This window comes from Eumetopias jubatus, unplaced genomic scaffold (genome assembly GCF_037043125.1).
Source record: "Eumetopias jubatus isolate StellerSeaLion01/CBP00866 unplaced genomic scaffold, mEumJub1_p1.0 scaffold_3, whole genome shotgun sequence".
In the NCBI taxonomy this organism is placed as follows: domain Eukaryota; kingdom Metazoa; phylum Chordata; class Mammalia; order Carnivora; family Otariidae; genus Eumetopias; species Eumetopias jubatus.
In genome coordinates, this window is record NW_028274809.1 from 190,463,317 (window position 1) to 190,478,493 (window position 15,177).

The window sequence follows — 15,177 nt, forward strand, 5'->3', positions numbered from 1 at the left end:
TTCATTTGCCTCATATTTTAATATAAATGTGGTTCTAATAATTCCAAGAGAAGGAGAGGGTGATCTTAAAGTGTAGAGAGCTCACTATCAAAGAAGTTTCAAATGGAAATGGGAAAAACATATTCCTGAGGTGTCTAGATGTCCTGGCTCTAGGTGATGAGTTGTTAGTCTTCTCTGTGTGTCCCCCTTGCAGGCGAGGCAGGAAAAAATCACAGCTCCAACCAGGGAAATCCTGGATAACCTTAAATATCCTGTGTAAAGCATTTCTCTACATCTTGAACAGAGAGGTATTTCTTAGCCCTAAATTATAGCTTCCACTCACCATGTGTAATGTGACTTAGACAACTGCACCTGTTTTCCATATGAATAATTACTACTTGAAAAAGGGATAAAGTCAAAACAAAGGGACAAGTAACCCCTAAGGGTAGATATGTTAAAAAAAATGTACAAAATCACATTCCATAGTGATTAACCTTATATGGGGTCTTCTTTAAAGTTCTGGCTTACTTATTACAGAGCGATCTTGATTTAGAGAAGCGAGAATTAACAATGGAGGGATTTCTCGTTGAGAAAAAAGAATGTCAGAATTCAAGATGCTTTAGAAAGTCAATGATCACTTTAATTTTCTATAATAATTTAATAGAATTAAAAATCGCTGTCAGGCCAAAGGATAGACATAAATTCAGTGATGTGAACTCAAATGGATACACTCAAAAAAAGAAACCATATTCCTGAGCATCTTGGAATAGATGCTGTTTTTAAAGTGTTGAAGAAAATAGAAAAAAAGAAAAAGAAAAAGAAATCCTAGTGCTTAGATGACTTTGTATTCTCGAGAGATCAGTAGCATAATAAGTTTCTTAAATCTGGATCAGGATCATCTTACCAGAGGCAAGAAGTCCAGATTTCACACAGGTGAGCACAGAATAGTTTAATCTTGCCTAGCAGATGGCTCCAGGTCAGTGGCCAATAACAATTTGTAACACACCAATGATAATATAAGGCAGCCAGCTCTCTCCTAGGAGTGCAACCTGCTTTATAAAAATAAAAAAGGCTGGTGACTTTTTCTGTAGCATAGAAATCTATCCTTCTCCAGCTCGCCCTCATTTCCTTTCCTCTTTCTTCCAAATTATGGACTTAACTATACTTCATTGTTCCCTTGTTTATGGAAAAGTGCTACATATATAAGCAAATTAGATAAGTAGATATCATATACAAATTCAAACAATGTAAATAAAAATAAGATTTACTTGACCCAAATCAGCCATATGAAAAATATCACACACACACCTGCATGCCTGTGTATCAGGAAGAAATTCCAACTTGTATCCACCATCCACATGTTTTCGTAAGAGTTTACAGAAGCTATCTCATAAATGGACCTCATGTAAAAATAAAGTGGGAGCACCCTTCGTGGGATTCCAGGTAAATGTGCCAGGGAATGGACCTCCTGCTCCTTCCCCTGAAAAAAAGGAACCGAAGTGACTGGCATTATGTAAATAAACTGAAGATACGAGTTTTGCAAAGTTCGGCATGTGCGCATTTTAACATTGTATCTGTTTTAATAAGGAATTTGACTTAGGAAAGCCACATTGAACGGAAGTCTGTCTTTCGTCCTTGAGGCTGTGACTCTGGGACCATCGGTTTACAAGGTAGCCACTTACTAGAATTTTAAGTATATTGTCATCGAGGAAATTAGAAAGATGAGGATAGATTCATTTTCTCTGGCTTCCCATGGCTCTCTCCTTCTCTCTCTTCTTTCTCCCCTGTCCCCCTCCGTCTCCGTGACCTGCCTCAGGTCATGTGAAACCATTGTGTGACAGTGTCCGAATAACACAGCGGGCGTCATGAGGTCTTTTGGGTCTGCTCCAGTTTTAATGAGAATCAAACCAAAGTGATGCACGTGAAAGTCCTTTTCAAAACTGTAATATACACTCTGCACCCACAGAACCATCTATCAATCAATCAAGCAATCAATCTGTGACATATCTGTAAGCAAAAATAGGAAATTGCCACCATAGTGAAACCACAGGTCGTTCTACATGAAAAAAAAAAGAACCCCTCAGTTTGTATGTGTGAATAGATATCGTCAGACTGTATCTGTTATTTGGATATTAGAAATTAGTTTTTATGCCAGCTTTGTGGATTTGAGTTTCTCGTTTTTAAAAAAAACGCTTTGCAAATAACTACTCATTTGGGGGAGTTACTGATTTCAATACCTTGAATTAGTAAAATATGACACATTTATAAAATTGGTGCCTGTCAAGAAGAAAATTGGCTGGTTCAAGATCTATGGGCAGTCTGATACATTGTTACCATTATGTGATAATACACGTTGAAATTCTCTTCAGTCTCAGATGCATGCAAGGCCAGAAGCTTTTCCCATTCTCTGTGGCGCGGTTACGGACAATTTAAAAGCCTGCCGTGGGTGTGTGTCATTGGAAGCAAAGCTGTCACAGTGGCTCTGAGCCCCCTTCCTCCCAGCGATGGCTCCAGCAGGTGCCCTGTCACCCCTCTTCCAGGAGCAGAGGGTTTGCCTGAGGACTCAGGTTATCCCGTGTGATGGGCAAGCCCCGTCTTGCGTATGTCCTTCCCCTCGTCCCTCCTCTTCCTCCTTCCTTCTCTCCCGTCTTCCTTCCCCTCTCCCCGATCCATTCCTGTCCTCCAGTTTCTCTCTTCCCTTCCCTTTCTCCTTGAACCCAGTATCTGTGCCCTGTTGTGCCCGGTGCGAGACAGAAACAGCACAAGACGTGTCCTCTGACCTTGCGGGTTCTGCCATCCAGCTGGAGAGAGATGATGAGCACAGGAACTGGGTAGGGCAGAGCGAGGCCAGTGTCTGTCCCTGCAAGAGGGGAGCGGACGTAACGGCAAGGGCCAGCCACGCTTGGGCAGAGGGCGGGTTAGTGAGCCTAGAACACGTGGGGAGCCTGCGTGGGCACGTCGTGGGCTTGTGGGATGCATGCAGGCCGAAAGGATGATGGTCTGTGGACAATTAAGTAAGGTTTCTGTGATAAGGCTTTGTCATTTATTAATGGTATTTTGCAATTCAGTGTTAGGTGATGAGTAGGGCAAACAAGTAACACTTTTGAAATGGATTCCAACTTCGTTTAATTATCTACAAAGTCTGTTTCTACCACAGATGCCTGTTAGAGGAGGTGTCTTGCTTTTTTGTTCCTTCTTCCTCAAACACAATTGGTTGTAATAGAAATGTATTAGGGGCGGCCTTCCGCTTACTCCTCTCACCTTTGTGCAGCTGTGTGCTAAATAGTGCTATTCAAACTGATAACTGTTCTGTGTCTGATAATCTGCCTCCGAGCCTGCTGTTTGGACCTTAAGTAGTTTGCTTGTAAATGTGATTATATTTAATGATCTGTTTTGTAAATACAGTGGTTTTCCCTTTCTGTGGGTAGTCAGCTGAATCTGAATGTGGAAAAAATAAAGAAATGAGAGCATTATACATTTCAGAAAATACAGCTATTATTGTGTATATTTTATACTTTGTTCTAGATTTACATTAAGCACAGTTGCATTACTATTAATCTCAGACAACATAAATAGCATGCAGATTTATATAAATGTTTCTTTGCAATTTTCATAAGAGTTCTTAATATAATATATCCAGCATTGTGTATGAAGGGTGCTGAGTAGTTATCAGTTATTTTCCAAATGTAAAAGCAAAATTAAAGTTATGAAGGGAAGAAGAAAAGCAACCTAAGTAGAGACCATTTTGCATAAGTACGACGATGTGCTAGGAATGATAGTCTCTTTAATGGGCTCTGGCGCAGCCCCGACCTGGGCCAGAAGTTTGGAAATACACAAATTCTTCCCTATTGAGAAAGTCAGGACTTCTGTGAGTTGTGTGATCCAAAAAAATGTGCCGGAAAGCAAATCTCTGGCAAGTGTATTCCTATTAGACTCCTGAATGGAGAAACAAATGAATATATAAATAAATCACATTTAGTATCTATAAATTGTTTTCCTCGTGGATTTAAAATTGTGTTTCAGAAGACTCTAGTTACTGAATCACGTAATTCCTAAGAACATACCAGTAGCTAATTTTTCATGAGTGTATCAATTTGCTAGCTGCAATAGCAGACGCTCATTGTTTCATAGTTCTGGAGCTGGGAGTTCAAGGTCAAGGTGTCTGCAAGGTCAGTTCCTGCTGAGGCTGGTGAGGAAGAATCTATGCCGCATTTCTCCCCTACCTTCTGGTGGTTAGCCTGCCCTCTTTGGCATGCTAACTAATTATATCTGCAATGACCCGATTTCCAAATATGGTCAAACTCAAAGGTACTGGGAGTTAGGACTTCAACATACGTATTTGTGGGATGGGGTGAAGCGATACAGAATTCAACCCATTACAGGATGTCAAAGAAAGGCCCCAATCCTTTCTACATAGGCGTTATCTGGACAGAGAGAAAGATTAAATACAGAGTGTGGGATGGAACAGACTCAGTAAGAGGACTATGACAATGAGAAGAGCTTTTAGGTGGGGTGGTGATAATGATGACACAGCGCCAAGTCCGGTTGCACTGAGTCGGGGAGGTCTTCACAGAGGAGATGGCGTTTGAGAGTTGAAGGATGTGTAGACATTTCTCTGATGATCATGAACCTCAAATTTATTGTAAAGCAAACTCAATTTTCTAACTAAACTTGTTCCTCCTCTTGAATTGGTTGAATTGGATTAGTTCTAGCAATGCAGTCAGTGGAATCAGAGTCTTCTCTCTCCTCCATCACATCTGTTTAGATCATGAATGTCATCTCTTCTGTCCTCACAGAATCACTCCATCCTTTCCCTCTGTTACATTTTGGCTGCCACTGCCCAGCATCAGAGCTTCCTTCCAGAATGCCAAGGATGGGGCTGATAGTTTTCTGTGATATCCGTGAATTTTCATCTTCCCTTCATCATCCATCCTGCACATCAACACCCAGTTCACCTCCTTAGTACCAATTTGGGCATTACTCTGTGGGCCCCAGACCTTCAACATCTTCTGCCTGCCTGCCAGTCTTCATCAAGCTACCCCAAATCTTACAGCCTACATTTTCAACCTACATTTCTCACATCAACATTCGGTAGAGTTAAAGAATCCCATCTTGAGAATGGATTTTAGAAATCATCTGGTTGATGTCTACCATATGCATGAATCCCTCAGCAACATCCCAACTAAGTGGTCATGTCTTATGTCAGCTCCCGGTTCCAGGAACTTTCCCTGTCACCCTGCTTACCTGTGGTCATGACCGTTTTGAGCTCGTGGGTATGTTTCTCACTTCTGTGTCTTTGTTTGTGCCATTGTTATGTCATCTTCTTCTGAGACATCTTTCTTCTCACCCGTTATCCCCCATCATTCAAGACTTGGCTCGCATACTACCTCTGCTATGAAAAATGACGATGGCACTCAGATTATAACACCTGAACCAAGGACTGTTCTGTGATGACAGGGGATAAATGATAAATAGGATAAAATGATGAAATAAAGATTGAGGTGGTAGTAGAGTGAGTATAGGAGAGTAAAAGATGTAAGTGGAATTAGGGTGTAAAGGTTTTTGTTAAAGGTTTTGATGAAGGTAGGTACTTCATATAAAATTTATTTTTGAAACTATAAAGATGACTTTTAAAATCAACTTGCCTAGTTGACATTATTTCTGATTTCAAGTTAAAATGACTGCCTTGTGTTTATATTTTTAAGGCAGAAGAAAAAAATCAGACTCCCGTGATGTGGTTAGTCCATGTCCACAGTGTGAGGACTGCGGGTCCACATGTAACAGGCACAGGGATTACCTTGGGGTCCTGATGGGAACAGCGATCAGAATCACCTTAGCGCATCATTAGACAAGGTGTGACTGAGCGCGGATGGTGCAAGGGAACCGGCCTCACCTCACCTGCTTCTCTTATGGATATGTTGTGCAGCGGAGCTGTACTGCCTCAGAAATAGCCTCATTTAATCTGTGTATTAGGAAGCAAAATGATAGCTAAATTGTTTGGATCTGCCAACTTAAAATGGTCATCTGGTGTTAGGCACTTTTAATTTATAATGGAAATAATTAAATTAATGAGATAATGAAGACCATTTAGCAAAAGTTATGCTCTGTTCACAGTCCTTGGACCATGGGGGACCATTGCCTCATTTTATAATGTCATTTGCATGTGCGTTTGGATGTCCCTGTTTCGCAGCAGCCTTTGATGGTTTGTACTTTCCATCTGAAGAGCTGGGCACCATACGAGACGGGGGTTCTGGTCGCCCTGCCTCCGATACTGGCCAGCAGGTGGCTGGCTGTGTAATGTTTATGTACATCCAGGCGCAGCTGGTGTGTTCTGATTCTTTAGAAGCATCACTGGAGGAATTAAAGTGGTGACTTCATTAGCATGTGGTATCTAGACCAGGGTTTCTCAACCTTGGCACTACTGACATTTTGGACCAGATCATTCTTTGTTTTGGGGGCTGTCCCGTGCAGCCTGGGATGTTTAGCAGCATCCCTGGCCTCTGTCCTATGTGCTAGAAGCACATCCCTCCCACACACAGTTTCGACAACTAAAAACATCTTCACACATTGCTAAAATGTTTAGGGAGCAGAATCACCTCCAGTTGAACACCACTGATCTAGATATTAGCACCAACGTCATGATCTTATTTTTCATTACACCAAGGGGCCGTATACTTAGTGGAGAACACCTACTCTGTGAGTCCACTGCACGATTGCTGAGCATGACAGGTAGGCTTATTATCTTATTAAAGGGGCTTTAACGAAAAGCCTGAAACTAAAACCCATACATTTATGAGTCCTTCAATGGGTAGATTGCACATAACTGAAATGAGACGGAATTAATTACTTTTTACTCATCTTACACATTTTTCTTGTGTATTGCATGAGCAAAGGATGCCAATTTTTTTTCTTCTTTTAAGTCTGGCAACAGATGCTGCTCTTCATCTCCCTATGTCTGGTTTGTGTGTGTGTGTGTGTGTGTGTGTGTGTGTGTGTGTGTGTGTGTGAGGTGGGGGAGAGGGAGCAGGAATGATAGCAGCTGGTGAATTCAGAATTAATTACAGATTGTTTCTCTCAAAAAAGACACACGTGGGTCACTAACCTCTAATGATTTTGGCAGCTGTTTTGGCCCTATTAAGATTACTAGTAACTGGACAGACACTTTACTCCTTTTCTTGGAAGCATATGTTGCAATTTTGGGGGATTTGAACACTAGGAGCTTTGTTACAGATGCCACATCTGATGAGAATTTAAGACTATACAAGCCATTGCCTCTGAAATCCATTATGTAATTTACTAATTCACTGACTTTTTGGTAATACTTGACTTTCTGTTAAAGACAAATGTACAAATAAATAAATTTAAAAAAACTACAGGCTCAGAATTAAAGAATACATGTCTCAAAAGTGGAAAACTTTCAGATAAGTGAAGAATGATCTCTCTTCTTATATTGGATTGGAAAAAGAATGATTTCAACATCATTTAAGTGATTCTTAAAATGTGTTATGTTCATGGCAACGATTTGGCAACGTTTACTCCTCCCAAACCCTGATAAGTTAATGGTTTAATTGCACTGAAATAGACTCTATAAAAAAATTCAGGGTTGTTATGGAACTAATATTACTGTTTTAATAAATCTTATAAATGAAATCACTTTAATTTAAATTATATGGTTGAAAGGAAGGCTCTTAGTCTCAAAAATAGAGTCTACACACTGTTTCCAGTGTCTTGTTTCCCATTTACTTCTCAATCCACTGAATTTGAATTTAGGTCGATGTGTTTCTTTAACTGGTCTGTTGGCTAGTCTGTCTCCTTTCTGCCTTTCTTCCCTAGGTATCAGATGCTGCTGATGCCACTGGTAAGATTTCTCTCCATCACTTCCTTTTGTGAGAAGCAGTGTAATGTCAGGGTTAAAAGCACAAACTTATTGTCGACCTACCTGGGTTCGAATCTTTGTTCTGCTTTCGGCTGACTTGGGAAAAGCCATTACAAGGTGCCATCTTGTTATTTCTCTGTCAATTAAGGTCAAGTTATTAAATTTGGATGAAGTTACAAAATACTGAGATCACAGATGGTGAGTTAATTATCATGAGGCTGGTGGATAAAATCAACCTTCTTTGACAAAATGGCTTGTAACTTCAGGTGAGCGAGCACAGGTTTCAAAGACAAATTTCTAACAAATGTACTTCTTAAAACAAGCTATCGTAAATATGGTCCTTGGAACATTTAAATTATTTAAACATATCTTTAAGTACTTATGGAAATTTTTTTTCACATTACAAAGAAACTGAATTTTCATACAAATTTAAGTTTACAATAAGTTACAGATTGAATATAGAGCCAACCTGAGTTTGATGGTAGCTTGTAAGTGAATTTTGACATACATTTTTTATTTGTGAATAAGATATAAGATAAATGTATGCTTTAATTCATCAAATTCCTTATATTAATAGTCTCTCGATTCTTTTCATGCTTCCTTATTAGACTGTTAATTAAAGCTTATAGCCTGTGGCTTCCATTATAATTCTGAGCAAAGATTGAATCAGAGTATGGGACTTATAATTTCCCATTTTCATACACACTCATTAAAGAAATCATTTAGCACAGATTCCTGTAGGTGCTCAAAATTACGTGGCAATTTGAATTGTACTGTATATGAGTTGTAATTCTGTGTAGAGTGGCTGTTTTCATATCTCTGAGATAACAGTGTATCCAGTAAGAGGATTCCTTAATGTGAGAGGGTGGTTTCACAACTTACTCATTTCTTTCTTTTTTTTGTAAGATTTTATTTATTTATTTTAGAGAGATTGACCAGGAGTTTGCGGGGGTGGGGGCGGGGAGCAGATAGAGAGGGAGAGAAGTGGACTCCACCCTGAGCCCACAAGGGGCTCTATCCCATGACCCTGAGATCATGACCTGAGGATCTGAGCCAAAATCAAGAGTCGGGTGCTTAACCAACTGAGCCACCCAGGTGCCCCACAACTTACTCATGTCTTCTGTAAGGATTATTAACATGGGAATCTTAATTCTCCTGTTTGTTTTGCCTACTTTTTTTTTTTTTAGGTTCTTTTTAAATTGGCCTTTGTAACATCTCTGTGTTAACATGTAGGCTAATGAGAGAATTCTTTAAAACTGAGGGTGTTACAGTCCACCCTATAAGAATTTTCCTACAATATTCCTATAGTAGTTTTCTGCAATAATTGTTCATGGACTTCCAAACTATGCTCCTTGGTTTAGGATTCCCCCATATTTCCTGTGTGTGGAGAGGAAACGCCTCACTGCAGTGTTAGTTCACTGCCTGGAACCTAATTGGACACATGGGAAATTGAGAACCGTAGGATACCCGAGCATCCGCGGAGACACGAGGAAGAAAGATTAGAGTCCAGACAAGTGGAAAAAACATGACGAGCGTTTACAGATGTGAAACTTTAAGATTTAGGGGCAACTAATGTTTCATGGAACCAAATTAGTGTGTTTACCACATGGGACAGCTTTGTCTTTATATGTTATTTTATTTTATATTTTTCTTTAAATTTTTTATTGTTCTGTTAATCACCATACATTACATCATTAGTTTTTGATGCAGTGTTCCATGATTCATTGTTTGTGCATAACACCCAGGGCTCCAAGCAGAACGTGCCCTCTTTAATACCCAACACCAGGCTAACCCGTCCCCCCACCCCCTCCCCTCTAGAACCCTCAGTTTGTTTTTCAGAGTCCATCATCTCTCATGGTTCTTCTCCCCCTCCAATTCCCCCCCTTCATTCTTCCCCTCCTGCTATCTTCTCTTTTCTTTTCTTAAAATATATTGCATTATTTGTTTCAGAGGTACAGATCTGTGATTCAATAGTCTTGCACAATTCACAGCGCTCACCATAGCCCATACCCTCCCCAATGACTATCACCCAGCCACCCCATCCCTGCCACCCCCCACCACTCAAGGAACCCTCAGTTTGTTTCCTGAGATTAAGAATTCCTCATATCAGTGAGGTCATATGATACATGTCTTTCTCTGATTGACTTATTTCACTCAGCATAACACCCTCCAGTTCCATCCACGTCGTTGCAAATGGCAAGATCTCATTCTTTTTGATGGCTGCATAATATTTCATTGTGTATATATACACCACATCTTCTTTATCCATTCATCTGTCGATGGACATCTTGGCTCTTTCCACAGTTTGGCTATTGTGGACATTGCTGCTATAAACATCAGGGTGCATGTACCCCTTCGGATCCCTACATTTGTATCTTTGGGGTAAATACCCAGTAGTGTAATTGCGGGATCATATGGTAGCTCTATTTTCAACTTTTTGAGGAACCTCCATACTGTTTTCCAGAGTGGTCGCACCAGCTTGCATTCCCACCAACAGTGTAGGAGGGTTCCCCTTTCTCCTCATCCCTGCCAACATCTGTCATTTCCTGACTTGTTAATGTTAGCCATTCTGACTGGTATGAGGTGGCATCTCATTGAGGTTTTGATTTGGATTTCCCTGATGCCGAGCGATCTGGAGCACGTTTTCATGTGTCTGTTGGCCATTTGGATGTCTTCTTTGGAAAAATGTCTGTTCATGTCTTCTGCCCATTTCTTTGATTGGATCATGTGTTCTTTGTGTGTTGAGTTTAAGAAGTTCTTTATAGATTTTGGATACTAGCCCTTTATCTGATATGTCATTTGCAAATATTTTCTCCCATTCTGTCGGTTGTCTTTTGGTTTTGTGGACTGTTTCTTTTGCTGTGCAAAAGCTTTTTTATCTTGATGAAATCCCAATTGTTCATTTTTGCCCTTGCTTCCCTTGCCTTTGGCGATGTGTCTAGGAAGAAGTTGCTGTGGCTGAGGTCGAAGAGGTTGCTGCCTGTGTTCTCCTTTAGGATTTTGATGGATTCCTGTCTCACGTTTAGGTCTTTCAACCATTTGGAGTCTATTTTTGTGTGTGGTGTAAGGAAATGGTCCAGTTTCATTCTTCTGCATGTGGCTGTCCAATTTTCCCAACACCATTTGTTGAAGACACTGTCTTTTTTCCATTGGACATTCTTTCCTGCTTCATCGAAGCTGAGTTGACCATAGAGTTGAGGGTCCATTTCTGGGCTCTCCATTCTGTTCCATTGATCTATGTGTCTGTTTTTGTGCCAGTACCATACTGTCTTGATGATGACAGCTTTGTAATAGAGCTGGAAGTCCGGAATTGTGATGCTGCCAGCTTTGCTTTTCTTTTTCAACATTCCTCTGGCTATTCGGGGTCTCTTCTGGTTCCATACAAATTTTAGGATGATTTGTTCCATTTCTTTGAAAAAAGTGGATGGTATTTTGATGGGGATTGCATTGAATGTTTAGATTGCTCTAGGTAGCAATGACATCTTCACAATATTTGTTCTTCCAATCCATGAGCATGGAACGTTTTTCCATTTCTTTGTGTCTTCCTCAATTTCTTTCATGTGTATTTTATAGTTTTCTGAGTACAGATCCTTTGCCTCTTTGGTTAGATTTATTCTGAGGTATCTTATGGTTCTGTAAATGGGATCAACTCCTTAATTTCTCTCTCTTCTGTCTTGTTTGTGTATAGGAATGCCACTGATTTCTGTGCATTGATTTTATATCCTGCCACTTTGCCGAATTCCTGTATGAGTTCTAGCAGTTTTGGGGTGGAGTCTTTTGAGTTTTCCACATAAAGTATCATATCATCTGCAAAGAGGGAGAGTTTGACTTCCTCTTTGCCGATTTGGATGCCTTTGATTTCTTTTTGTTGTCTGATTGCTGTGGCTAGGACTTCTAATACTGTGTTGAGTAGCAGTGATGATAGTGGACACCCTGCCGCTTTCCTGGCCTTAGGAGGAAAGCTCTCAGCTTTTCCCCATTGAGAATGATATTCGCTGTCGGTTTTTCATAGATCTGGCTTCTATGATATTGAGGTATGTACCCTCTATCCCTATACTCTGAAGAGTTTTGATCAAGAAAGGATTTGTACTTTGTCAAATGCTTTTTCTGCATCTATTGAGAGGACCATATGATTCTTGTTTTTTCTTTTGTTAATATATTGTATCACATTGATTGATTTGCGGATGTTGAACCAAACTTGCAGCCAGGGATAAATCCCACTTGGTCGTGTGAATAATCCTTTTAATATACTGTTGGATCCTATTGGCTAGTGTTTTGGTGAGAATTTTTGCATCCATGTTCATCAAGGAGATTGGTCTGTCATTCTCCTTTTTGATGGGGTCTTTGTCTGGTTTTGGGATCAAGGTAATGGTGGCCTCATAAAATGGGTTTGGAAGTTTTCCTTCCATTTCTATTTTTTGGAACAGTTTCAGGAGAATAGGTATTAATTCTTCTTGAAATGTTTGGTAGAATTCCCCTGGGAAGCCATCTGGCCCTGGGCTTTTGTTTGTTGGGAGATTTTTGATGACTGCTTCACTTTCCTGAGTGGTTATAGGTCTATTCAGGTTTTCTATTTCTTCCTGGTTCAGTTTTGGTAGTTCATACATCTCTAGGAATGCATCCATTTCTTCCAGGTTATCGAATTTGCTGGCATAGAGTTGCTCATAATATGTTCTTAGAACTGTTTGTATTTCTTTGGTGTTGGTTGTGATCTCTCCTCTTTCATTCATGATTTTGTTGATTTGGGTCATTTCTCTTTTCTTTTTGATCAGTCTGGCCAGGGGTTTATCAATCTTGTTAATTCTTTCAAAGAACCAGCTCCTAGTTTCGTTGATCTGTTCTACTGTTCTTTTGGTTTCTATTTCATTGATTTCTGCTCTGATCTTTATTATTTCTCTTCTCCTGCTGGGTTTAGGCTTTATTTGCTGTTTTTTCTCTAGCTCCTTTAGGTGTAGGGTTAGGTTGTGTATTTGAGACCTTTCTTATTTCTTGAGAAAGGCCTGTATTGCTACATAACTTTCCTCTTAGGACTGCCTTTTCTGCATCCCAAAGATTTTGAACAGTTGTGTTTTCATTTCCATTGGTTTCCATGAATTTTTGTAATTCCTCTTTAATTTCCTGGTTGACCCATTCATTCTTTAGTAGGATGCTCTTTGGCCTCCATGTATTTGAGTTCTTTCTGACTTTCCTCTTGTGATTGCGGTCTAGTTTCAAAGCACTGTCATCTGAAAATATGCAGGGAATAATCCCAATCTTTTGGTACCGGTGGAGACCTGATTTGTGACCTAGGATGTGATCTATTCTGGAGAATGTTCCATGGGCACTAGAGAAGAATTTGTATTCCGTTGCTTTGGGATGGAATGTTCTGAATATTTCTGTGAAGTCCATTTGGTCTAGTGTGTCATTGAATGTCTTTATTTCCTTGTTGATCTTTTGCTTAGATGATCTGTCCATTTCAGTGAGGGGAGTGTTAAAGTCCCCCACTATTATTGTATTGTTGTCAATGTGTTTCTTTGCTTTTGTTATTAATTGCCTTATATAATTGGCTGCGCCCATGTTAGGGGCATAGGTATTTACAATTGTTAGATCTTCTCGTTGGATAGACCTTTAAAGTAGGATATAGTGTCCTTCCTCATCTCTTATTACAGTCTTTGTTTAAAATCTAATTTGTCTGATATAAGGATTGCCACCCCAGCTTTCTTTTGGTGTCCATTAGCATGGTAAATGGTTTTTCACCCCCTTACTTTCAATCTGGGGGTGTCTTTGGGTCTAAAATGAGTCTCTTGCAGATAGCATATCGATGGGTCTTGTTTTTTAATCCAATCTGATAGCCTGTGTCTTTTGATTGGGACATTTAGCCCATTTACATTCTGGGTAACTATTGAAAGATATGAATTTAGTGCCATTGTATTGCCTGTAAGGTGACTGTTACTGTATATTGTCTGTGTTCCTTTCTGGTCTATGCTGCTTTTAGGCTTTTCTTTGCTTAGAGGACCCCTTTCAAGATTCCTTGTAGGGCTCGTTTTGTGTTTGCAAATTCCTTTAGTTTTTGTTTGTCCTGGAAGCTTTTTATCTTTCCTTCTATCTTCAATGACAGCCTAGCTGGATATAGTATTCTTGGCTGCATATTTTTCTCATTTAGTGCTCTGAAGATATCATGCCAGTCCTTTCTGGCCTGCCAGGTCTCTGTGGATAGGTCTGTTGCCAGTCTAATGTTTCTAGCATCATAGGTTGCATATCTCTTTTCCTGAGCTGCTTTCAGGATTTTCTCTTTGTGTCTGAGACTCGTAAGTATTACTATTAGATGTCGGGGTGTTGACCTATTCTTGTTGATTTTGAGAGGGGTTCTCTGTGCCTCCTGGATTTTGATGCCTGTTTCCTTCCCCACATTAGGGAAGTTCTCTGCTATAATTTGCTCCAATATACTTTCTGCCCCTCTCTCTCTTTCTTCTTCTTCTGGGATCCCAATTATTCTAATGTTGTTTGTCTTATGTGATCACGTATCTCTCGAATTCTGCCCTCGTGATCCAGTAGTTGTTTATCTCTCTTTTTCTCAGCTTCTTTATTTTCCATCATTTGGTCTTCTATATCGCTAATTCTCTCTTCTTCCTCATTTATCCTAGCAGTTAGTGCCCCCATTTTTGATTGCACCTCATTAATAGCCTTTTTGATTTCGACTTGGTTAGATTTTAGTTCTTTTATTTCTCCAGGAAAGGTTTCTCTAATAACTTCCATGCCTTTTTCAAGCCCAGCTAGTATCTTTAAAGTCATGATTCTGAACTCTAGGTCTGACATCGTAGTAATGTCCGTATTGAGTAGGTCCCTGGCAGATGGTACTACCTCTTGTTCTTTTTGTTGAGGTGATTTTTTTCGTCTTGTCATTTTGTCCAGAGGAGAATAGATGAATGAGAGAACAAAATGCTAACAGGGTAACAACGTCCCTAGAATATATAGTGTAAAGAAATCTCAAAAGGTCTGAAACCAGGGGAAAAGAAAGGAAAAGAAAGAAAAAAGAAAGAGAAGAAAAAAAAAAAGAAAAATATAAAAACAAACAGAAACAGAACAAAACAAAAAAACAGAATATGATCAAATATGATCAGGCTGGTGCATAGATCAGTGCCATAGATCATAGATTTTGGGTGTATTTTGGTCTGTTAGAAGAAAGTGGCTCCTAAAATTTTAAAGAAAGAAAGACTTATATATGTACAAAATAAGGGTTGATACGATGAAGGGATGGAGTATGAATGTAAAGATGAAAATTATAAAAAATTTTATAAAAGGAATTGATAAGTTGTTTGAAAAAAGAAAGAAGAGGATTTAAA